This window comes from Eptatretus burgeri, chromosome 3, assembly GCF_056783735.1.
Source record: "Eptatretus burgeri isolate ZD-2024b chromosome 3, Ebu_testis_v1, whole genome shotgun sequence".
Taxonomy (NCBI): Eukaryota; Metazoa; Chordata; class Myxini; order Myxiniformes; family Myxinidae; genus Eptatretus; species Eptatretus burgeri.
The window spans coordinates 103,324,974-103,334,973 of NC_140963.1; the positions used below are offsets into that span (position 1 = coordinate 103,324,974).

Below are 10,000 nucleotides of genomic sequence, written 5' to 3' on the forward strand. Positions count from 1 at the left end.
GAGATGTGGGGGGCGGGGGGGGTTGGGGATATTTTCTCTGCCCATGACCTGATGCTGCGTCTCCTCAGGAAGTATGCAAAATTTGAGGATATTGGTCAAGGGTGTGGAATTTTATCAAAATCAAAGAAAATCTTTACACTGTGACATCTCGATTATATCCTGTATCTATAAAATCTAAGTTGCCTTACAAAGCACTTCAATGCAGGAGGAGGAGCCATTTCGCCCAACAAGTGTGGCCACCTCTTGGTTGTTTGTTCGTGCTCTATCCTTTTTAAATGTTGAGCTTCCCCAGCGGAAGAAGCACATACCATTTTTAGTCTTTAGTATGACTTGGCCACAGTTTTAACCGCCTACCTCCCAGACTCAGAGCAGACACCGTGACCATTACGCCTCTGAGTCTGGTCACATTTTTACACAAAAAAGAAAGTGAGTACTATAAAAAGTACATCTACTTCTTCTTTCCCAGTCCCACCCAATTATCCCACTCTAGGCATTTGGCCAGGAAAAGTTTTTGGCCTAAGACTCCATTAACAGGCTGACTCGACTGGACGTTTGATTAAAGTTCGCAATAACTTTTTTTATTTATTAATGACTAGCAGAGCCTATCCGTCGCTTCGATGACGGACCGATTAGTCATCGTATCTGCAAAAACTTTCAGGTGAGAAGGAGAAGGAAAAAAAAATTTACCCATGCACAGAGTGCTTTAACCCCTCACCCCAACCCCCCTCCCGCCTCCCCCGCTCCTCATCCGCATCCTCGCCCCACCCCCCATTTGCCCCTACCCCCCACCCCCCCCCCCCCGTTCATCCTGATGTTCCTTCACGCTCGAAATGTCTCACACATGATGACAGGCTTAGACAGGCCCCTCCGGTTTTTTTTGGAGGGTGGGGGGGGGGAGAATGGAAGTGGAACAAGTTTACCCATTTAAAAAATGCTTTTAACCTCAGCATTGCCCAGGTAAAAAAGGAAATGGTGATACCCTCTGCTACTACCACCAGGTGGTGCTACATGGTATACATTTATTTGAAGAATTTACATCCCCTCCTCCGAACCCCACACCCCTTGTAACGCTGCGACCACATAGCCTATGTTACCCCCCACACAAAGTTGTATTTGTTCCCCGAGTTTGGAGTTTATAACTTAAAAGATGTGGTCGTGCATCAGGAACAGGGAGAGAGAGACAGACAGACAGACAGACAGACAGACAGACAGACAGACAGACAGACAGACAGACAGACGTGTACATATATTTATTTATATATTTTTCTTTTTTTATGATAACTTGCCAACTCTGTGCAAAATATATTTAACATCCACCAACAATCAGTGTTTGCAGATGAGATATCCAGCTTAATGGATGGCAAACACATTAATCTTTGCCCTGCATGTGAAACACCCCCTGCGTCGAGACTTGAACCGAGGACTGGGGCAGTTCAAGCCCAAAAGGCGTAAGGTTGTGCGCGTGTATGCGTGTGTATAAATTTTTGGAGTTATAATTATTGAGTGCTGAATAAACCCCAACACATTACACTTTCTACTTCAAGAGTCTTTCTGTTGGCCGAGCAATCGAGTAAGTGTCGGCATACCGAAACCTTTCACATTAATATTTGTTTTTTTTTCAACAAAATGTCATTTTACAATTGCTTATATGCATCTACTTTAATTTTTAGCATCGTGATTAATGATCCCAAAGCAATTAGGTGTGTGTGTGTGTGTGTGTGTGTGTGTGTTAGTGTTTAGTGTTCCATTGTGTTCCATTTGTGTTTCCAGTATGGTATTAGTGGTGTACACAAAGAATTACTCTCTCCTCTATCACAAACTGCTTGCTTACATATGGCAATGTAACGGCACGTTCTTCCAGATGCCATCGCATCAATATGGTATTGATTATTTTGCACTCGAGAGATGTTCTTATAAGTTGAAGCTGATCCACTTACCTTTCATACATGATACAAGCCACTTCAATGTTGGTCTCTTTCGTTTTTGTGGTTCAACTTCGTTCTGCATGGAATTAATTGTGCTTTGTTTTGTGACTGCATTTATTTTCATGATAAAAGTTTTTGTTTTTCTGCTGCAAAGTATTCTCAGTCAAAACTAGAAGGGCACTCGGTGGAACGCATACTTCTGCCCCGTAATGCCTGATCCACGAGAACATCTCAGGCCCAATGCATTTTTGAGATACCGTGCGATACATTAGTTTAGCCCTGTCTCTCAATGGTGAAGAATCACTTAAAAAATTATCAGATCCGGATCCGGATTCAGATCTTCACCAAAGTGGAATCAATTCTTCCTTGTCACACACCAAGCACGTCCACAAAGTTTCATCTGAATCCATCCACAACTTTTTGAGATATCGTGCTAGATATCGTTTTTGGCCCGATCTCTCAATGGTGAAGAATCACGTAGGAAATTCTAGAAGTCGGATCTGGATTTGGATCTTCACCAATATCTAATCGATTCGTCCTTGTCACACACCGAACCTGTCCACAAAATTTAATCTGGCTCTGTCCACAACTTTTTGAGATATCCTGTACACAAACAGACAAACAAACAAGTAGTCACAGACTGGTACTTACAAAATCGTCAACTTGACCTCTGACCTTGCCTCATAAAAGCTGTCTCTAGAGAAGATAGCGACGCAAACCAGAAGTTTCTACGATGATTCTGTACCAAACCTCTCATAAAACATCCAATTTTTTTTTACCAGAATTTCGACAACCGAGTGTTAAGCATACTTAACCGTTACCAAAATTGAAGAGAGGATTGAAATTGACTTTAAAACGAGTGCGTAATGCTGTGTGTTATAATCCCCCTCATTAGCATAATCTTTAGTTTAGCCTCAGATACGACTCCCAACAGAAATCTCATAAAACATCTGATTTTTACCAGAATTTCGACAACCGAGGATGAAGCATATTTAACCGTTACCAAAAGTGAAGACAGGATTGAAATTGACTTTAAAACGAGTGTGTAATGCCGTGTGTTACAATCCCCCTCATTATCATAATCTTCAGGTCAGCCTCAGACACGACACCTGACATAAATCTCATAAACCATCCGATTTTTTTTCCCAGAATTTCGACAAGCGAGTGTTAAGCATACTTAACCGTTCCCAAAAGTGAAAACAGAATTGCGATCCAAGTTAAAACGAACTCGTAACGTCGACCGAAGCAAAAATCTCCATTTCTCGACGCAATTATTTAATATTATTTTATCAAAGTCACAAAACCGTAATATTCGGCCATCCACCAACAATCTTTACATAATCCGACGGCTTAGCGAGTCAGGCATGCAACGATAACCTTTATTGGTATAAAAAAATGACTTTTAAACACCATCTTTATCGAAGACACTGTCAGCACGCACACGGAAAACCTTTACGTGATCAACGACGCCTCTGCTTGAGCGTGCTGCACCAAGTGACGAGCCGTGACGCAGCGAGTGAAATATTTTTTTATACAATCTTAAAACATCTCCAAAACATCCAATTTTTACCAGAATTTCGACAACCGAGTTTTAAGCGTCCTAAGCGATCACAAAAACCGAAGACAAAATTAAAATCGAAATTAAAACGAACTCGTAACGTCGACCGAAGCAAAAATACTCCATTTCTCCACATGAATTTACGGAATTATGTTTGACCTCACTGTGACCTTTGACCGATTTTGACCAAAATCTAATCGGCGCGAGCCATCACCCTCCTGAATCACATGGTGTAATTTGACATTGGAAGCTTCTTCCGTTCTCAAGTTATCGTGCTTACAAACAAACACACACACAAACACACACAAACAAACACACACAAACAAGCAAACAAACACACAAACAGAGGACGGAAGTCATCAATATACTTACAAAATCTTTAGATTTCGTAAGTAACAAACAGACAGACAGAAAGGGGTGAAAACATCACCTCCTTCACCATCAATGGTGGATGTAATAACTAACTCTTCCCAACTTACATCATTGTTCAGAATTTCCTTTCCTGTGTATCATAACCACCCTTCCTTCTGATGTGTGGAGGTACCCCGCTGTCCATTCTTGAAACAAAATGCCACTCGGCAACGAATTTGAAAGCTGTGCTCTCTTGATGTCTTTGTGTTGTGCTTTAATGACAACAATTCCATTTGTTGATTTGAATATATATTTTAATCTTAATCTTGGAGCTGGATTTTTGTTTTTTTTAAAGACGAGAAAGCTGATTCCAAACACATTCCCACCATTGTGATAGGGATTTTAAAGTCTTAATATATCTTTGTGCAGATCGCAGAAAGACAACAACAAAAAAAATGAAAAGACATGGTCGTGGTGTCATCGAGAGAGCTTTGGGAGAATAATATGACTTGGTGTAGTTGGAGAGTAATTTTAAAAATACAAAAGAATGGGGCGGAGCAAGGGTTGATTTGGTTTTCTCTTCAATGTCTCAGACTTATGGAGGAGTTTGTATATTTATTATATGAAGGACAGGGACATTAAGAGACAATGGACAAACTAACACACTCTTTGAGCTTTCAACTTGAGATCGCAGCACCAGGAAGAGCATCAAGTAGGTCAAACCAAGATACATTTGGAGTGAACAGCAGATGTTCTATGAGATACATCTCATAGAATCTATGAGATTCTATGAGATGAAGTCATTTAACAGTTGGTCTATGGCTCTTGAGCTTTACAAAGCTGGTGGAGGGAACAGTGATCAGATTTTTAGATTATCATTTAAAGTGATACTCGTGACAGATTATGCTATAGGAAAAGACAAAGGAGTGCACAGAAAGTTTCAATAAACAATACATCAACTCCATTCTATACACCATTGAACTGGGGTGAATAGTGTTCAGGTTGGAGTCAGATGTTTCATTAAATGCTCATCATCATAATAGAATGGCCATTCGCAACTCCAGCTTTGAACACCCAGCCGGCAAGCAGCATCATCGCTGTGCATCATCCCTCCGCAGAACTCGACTGAGACGCTTCACTCAGGGTGGTGTCGGTAGGGATACAGACAATGGGAGTGAGCACCGGATTGATGTGGCCTCATGTCCGATCGATGTGGTTGACACGTGTACAATTGACGTCTTGGTTCTGGCAGCATTGCTTTGCATGTAATTAATTGTATGCCTGTTAATAATATGTCATCAAGTTCGGTGTGTTTTAGGCGCTGGCATTGTCACACTGGCTCTGTGCTCTTATGAAATTGTTTCTGTTACATTTGTGACTTTCCTCATCCCATTCTGCCCTTTTTTGCCTCCATTAGGTACTTATGTCTGTGCACACATCTCCCAATAATTAAATTGTAGCATACAACAGAGTCATGTACCTGCGTAGGCCATGTCTGCGTGTCTGCACTGTGTCTGACAAGCTGTGATTATATGTAATTCCCCTTTCACACGGCCCGTCAAACAAAACAGTATAATGTAATGCAAGAACAAGGAGTAGAAAAGGCAAACTTATTTAATGTTATTTTTGTCTTTTTTTTAAGGGGGGGGGGGTGGGTGACAGAGCAGGTAGGGAGATGAGAAGAAAGGTGACATCCATTGCTTTGTTTTCAGAGACAATGTCGCAATTAGTGCAAAATGCAGTATTTCTTGCCACAATTTCATGGAGGAGTCATTTGCCTCATTAATATTTCATTCATGTTTGTGCTGTTTGAGGACAATGAAGAAAAATCTCCACAATCCTGTATCTCACCCCAATGATCAAATGGGTTAATATATGGTGATCAGATGAGATTGCTGAAGTTTACATCATCATCATTCTTCCTTGGACAATTGATTCAGACTTTTTAAAAGCCTTTTCCTTGGAACCATTTTTATTTCGGAAATTACTGAGACATTCCATTAAAAGCGATAAAGCACCAAAAAAATGAGCAGCCAAATGCATTGTTTTGACATTTGAATGGGCAACTTTAAAGTGAACTAGTAATAAAACAAACCAAATTAATCACTGCAGCGATAACAGATCTGAAAAGTGGAAATATCGTTTTCGATCCTCAAAATTATCATAATTTCAGAAAAAATTATTGAACATTGTCAAATCTTTTAAAAGCAATATGATTATCAATACAATGATATCCATCCATCCTGCAGGACCACACTCTGTGTAGAGTGTTGGTGCTGCCTAAGCAGTCTCCTTGGCGATTGGGCACAATCCTGGACAGGTCACCACTCCAACGCAGTATACCAGCATGCTGGCACTCATTTTGCCGACCTCGGAAGGATGACAGGCCGAGTTAACCCCACCTGGTATTAATTTAACAGCCAAGTGGGATTTGAACTCAGGACGCGAGTATCCCAAGCCCACCACCCTAACCATTAAGCCAACACCGGGCATAACGTAACGATATGCTCGTTAGTTTGTTCTTCTGTCCCTCCGTCACATATTGTGACATTATGAATTTAATATTTTTGTCGTTATTTAATTTTAACACCAATGTGTGTGTGTGTGTGTGTGTGTGTGTGTGTGTGTGTGTGTGTGTGTGTGTGTGTGTGTGTGTGTGTGTGTGTGTGTGTGTGTGTGTGTGTGTGTGTGTGTGTGTGTGTGTGTGTGTATATATATATATGTATATATATATATATATATATGTATATATATATATATATGTATATATATATATATATATATATATATATATATATATTATAAAATACATCACAAAGAAGGTAATTAATTTACCATCTTTAACACAATTCAGATACTCACATCACTTGAGAGTGGCAATTCCACGGAATTCCTACGGAATACATTTCGCGAGATTGTGAATTGGATGGAAATGTGACTGAATTGTGAATTTAATGAGATAATGAATAAGTCATATGGAATGGCGAAAGAATTCCCTCTTGCTTTGAAGAATGGTAAGAAATGGGAAGGGGACGACAGAGAGTTGGGAGTGGGGGGGAGGGGTGAGGATAAATAGGGGACAGACTTGGGAGAGGGTAGTTGAGGCTTTGGGGGAGGGGGTTGAGGACTTTGGGTGGGGAGTCAGTGTGAAGACAGGGTGGGGAGGGGCTTGAAGATTTGGGATTTGGTTGGGGGGGTTAAGGACTTGAGGTGGAGGGATGAGTTGAGGTTGTGGTGCGGGGAGAAGAGTACATTTTACATTACGTGGAATTTCTGTGAGTACATTATAATATATATATATATATATATATATATATATATATATATATATATATATATATATATATATATATATATATTGTTGCGAATCCGCGCCCGCCGGCGTGCGAGCGGCCACGTAACTCGAATCACGGCACGTCGCCCACCGGACAGACAATTCCGTCATGACCCTCTCGGACTAACGCCGGAAACTAGTCACGGGTGGGCCTTTCGGCCTCACCACGATCGTGCCAATCGGCCCCCCGCGTGGGATAGGGTTGTTCGCCAAATTCGACCTACCTAAGTACCCACACGGAGGGTAGACCGGGCGATCGCACCTCGCCGCAGGTCGACTTCGGACACGGGCCACTTTAAGCGACCCGTTCCGTACTATCGGGATAACCGAGCGGTGTTATCGTCAACCTCGACGGTTCCGATTAATTCTCGGGCGTATCTAGCCCACTACCAACCCTTTACGTGAAGTAAGATGGAGATTCAATTAAAGAAAAGACGAAGCGAAACGGGAAAAACAGTTCAACATAAGGCACATTTATTCCGCGGAAAACGGAAAGCACACATATACAATTACAACAATTATGCACCAAAAGCAAATGCAACAAAAGAAACACAACAATTATGTACCAAAAGCAAATGCAACAAAAGAAACACAATGCAGATCTACTACCGACTACGCGAGCACACGGCAACACTTACACAGTTTTACTTTACAGACGGCGCCGACAACACATATACTGCAAAGCAAAAGAAAAAGGGGGCCACCCTCAACTACAAGGGGGCAGACGGGCCTGGGGCCGAGACCGCGTCGAGCCTACCCGTCTGGTGATGATCCGCAAAATGGCGGCGGCGCCCCGACTCCGCGCTCCTCCGCGGGCCTCGCTGGCACTGCTTGGAATGGGGTGGGAACGGGGCCCCCTTCTCGCACTATCTCAGCGCGGGGGGGGAAACAGGGGGGAGTTGTTGATGCTCTGGGGAAAGAGGATAGCTGGCTTGCTTGGGTCCCGCGACGAGCGACTCCACTGCGCCCTCGACCGCGTTCCCGGCTTCTACTCTCTGCAGCTCCCCGACAGACTCCGAACCCCGACAGACCGACTCTGCTCCAGACCCGTCTTGGCTGCTGCTGCCACACTTCGCCGCCGCCGCCACAAATCGCCCGAGCCCGAGCCCGAAACAGAAACTCTTCTCCAACTCGAGCCCGAAACAGAAACTCTTCTCTCTCTCGAGCCCGAAACAGAAACTCTTCTCTCACTCAATTCGCCCCGCGCTCGGCGCTTTATAGTGTGACAGGAGAAACCATATGCAGATTTTCTGATCAGGATCGGCTCGGGGGCGGAGCCACGCTCGCCCATTGGACGGAGGAAAAGTGGGCGTGAATCATTCCTGATCCGACTTCCCCGGAAAGGCCGCTTTTTGCACCCGCTGCTCGGCGCGCGCCCTGTACGAGTCCAGGATCGGTGCCCACAAGCGGTGCGGGAATGGCGGCAGAAGGAGGAGAGGTGAAGGTGGTGGAGGGTTTATTGTGGTGGTCCCTGGCCACGGTGACGCTTGGAATGGCGGTGATGCGATGGTTGCGAGAGCGAGTTGTGACGGTAAAGGTCGTGGCTGTTGGCGTTGTTGTTGTCGTGAAGCGGCGTTGCGGTCGGTGGTTGTTGTGTGATGGCGGTTGAGACGTGGTTGGTTCAAAATAAAGATAGAACAGAAAAACGGCGATCTTAAAGGGTCGCAGCCCAAATGAATGACATTTATTCCCTCTAAACAACGGGTTTGGGCTAACTATACATTTACTTACAGAGATACCTCACCTACGGGACCTGAATGGTGGTTTGCGAATTTCCTCAACCACAACAATATATATATATATATATATATATATATATATATATATATATATATATATATATATATATATATATATATATATATATATATATATATATATATATATATATATATATATATATAAAAACTTTACACACTGTTCTGTTGCCAATAGAGCATCCAAATATTTCAAACAAGATATTTTGCCGTCGTCACATTTCTCCACTGCAAAGTGGTAGTGGTCATTCACACTTCATTGATGAGGAGTTAAAGCCAAACAGTGTGGCTGCATCCGCGCCGGCAATCTTCACAGACGGAAGTGATGTTATATATGTTCATGCACTCCGTGCACATGCTGTCACACCTGCGGGGAAACAAACTTTGTGACGTAGAAGGACAAAATCTGTTTGGCAGACTGAGAAAAATCTGAGGAAATCTAAACTGGAATTTGAAGGTCGAGTACTTTTTGAAGTTGCCAGAACGATCGTATATTTGGCCATTTTTGCAATTACCAATCGTACATTGTACACACATCATATAAATATGATAATTATCATACATCTGGAAACAATTTAAAAAAATTAAGGGGCAACAAGTCTGTTTATGTTATGGAACTGACCAGCCACTGGCCACCAATTTAATTGCACTAACCTCTTGATGTGAAATCAATCAAACGGGAGGACCTTCAACCAAAACAAATGATGATCCTGTTGAGAGATCTCCACTGGCTTTTATTGCAGACCAATTCATATGGATCATTGTGCAATGGTCATGTAAGCTTGCAAAAGCTAGAGAGTCAATTGACCAGTAATCTGGATTAGTGCAGGGAAATAATAGGAACAAAAGAAGAGGAAAAAAATTAAGTACATTTAAGAAATAATCTACAAGCTAAGGAAAAGTGCTTGGGTGTGGGATTAGTTGAATGTTTCCAATTCCAACTCTGCTCCAAAAGCGAATTGGTGCAGAATGTCTGGTTGGTCGCTGGTTGGATTCTGACACTGGCCGAGTGATATGAAGAACTTTTTTTTTTAATGTTACGTACTGCTTCCTCCATTGACATTTAGAGGATAGA

At 42.5% G+C, this 10,000-nt stretch overlaps 1 protein-coding gene across 13 annotated transcripts in view; it reads left to right on the forward strand.

Moving 5' to 3' along the window:
• Nucleotides 1–10,000, forward strand: part of LOC147030564 (uncharacterized) — a 593,272-nt gene that overhangs the window by 226,008 nt on the left and 357,264 nt on the right. Inside the window, exon 6 of one of the 13 annotated variants that reach the window (XR_015056445.1) lies at nucleotides 1,328–6,363. The exons of the other annotated variants lie outside the window; for them this stretch is intronic. The gene's annotated coding sequence lies outside the window, so the exon portion shown is untranslated. Of the gene's footprint in view, nucleotides 1–1,327; nucleotides 6,364–10,000 lie in introns of those variants that run through there. 13 annotated transcript variants of the gene reach the window in all.